This window comes from Pteropus alecto, unplaced genomic scaffold (assembly GCF_000325575.1).
Source record: "Pteropus alecto unplaced genomic scaffold, ASM32557v1 scaffold110, whole genome shotgun sequence".
NCBI classification, from domain to species: Eukaryota; Metazoa; Chordata; class Mammalia; order Chiroptera; family Pteropodidae; genus Pteropus; species Pteropus alecto.
Window position 1 is genome coordinate 2437060 of NW_006431920.1, and position 935 is coordinate 2437994.

At 51.9% G+C, this 935-nt stretch overlaps 1 protein-coding gene across 1 annotated transcript in view; it reads right to left on the minus strand.

Annotated features, from left to right (window-relative positions):
- The window catches only part of FBXO36 (F-box protein 36), a 64790-nt gene that overhangs the window by 51970 nt on the left and 11885 nt on the right, over window positions 1–935 (minus strand). The gene's annotated exons all lie outside the window — the stretch shown is intronic.

Here is a 935-nt window from a genome sequence, read left to right on the forward strand (position 1 = left end):
CAGAGAGCCCTTTCCTGCGCTCTCAGAGGCTTCTGGTCTCTGACCCGGTGTGATGGGTGCCGCGTCGTCTTCCATCATCCTGCCTCCCCCTTGACTCTGATTTTCTTTCTAAAGCAGCCAGCTGCCACCCCCACGAACTTCCTAGAGGTCCTGAACACTTCGTTTCAAGGTCACACCCAGCTACCAGGGAGCTGGGACTTGCAGTCTTTCCACTGGGCAGCTTTTAGCCCAAGTGAAAGTTCTTTACTAAGAGGTGAGAATGGCTATAGAGAGGCAACCGCGCCATCTGGGCCACTCCCCAGAAACCGAGCTGTGTGTGACCATCCCCCTTCCTCTGTTACCACACCCACCCACGGGCACGTCCTTTCTCTGGGCATGTTTTGTTTCTCTCTTGGCCAGCAGCTTGTATGCGGAGCAGAGTGGCCACTTCGAGCTTCCTCTTTACCTTCCTATTTCAGTTCCCTGTGCTGACTACAACCCTTTGAGTACCTCGGTCCACACTCTCAGGAGAAGGCTCACCTTTCCACGCCAGGCCACACAGATCATACAGTTGCTGTTTAGCCAGTGAATTCACTGGCCTAGAGACAGGTGTCCATCTTGGTTCAGTCAACTGTGGCAATGGGAGGGCCCGGGGACTGCACAATACAGACGGTGACTTATTTTAATGGGGCTGAGACAAGGTATGCAATGACAGCTATATTTTCCCACTGACGTATTCAAGTGAATCAAGTAGGTGGGCCATGAATATCCTCACGTATTAGTTTCCAAGCAAAGCACTGTTGTAAGAAAGTACCACAAACTGGGTGGCTTAAAACAACAGAAATTATCTCGGTTCTGGAGGCGAGAAATCTGCGATCACAGGGCTGGCAGGGCTACGCTCCTCTGCATCCCACAGAGAAATCCTTCTTTGTTTCCTCTTAGCTCCTGTGGCTTGC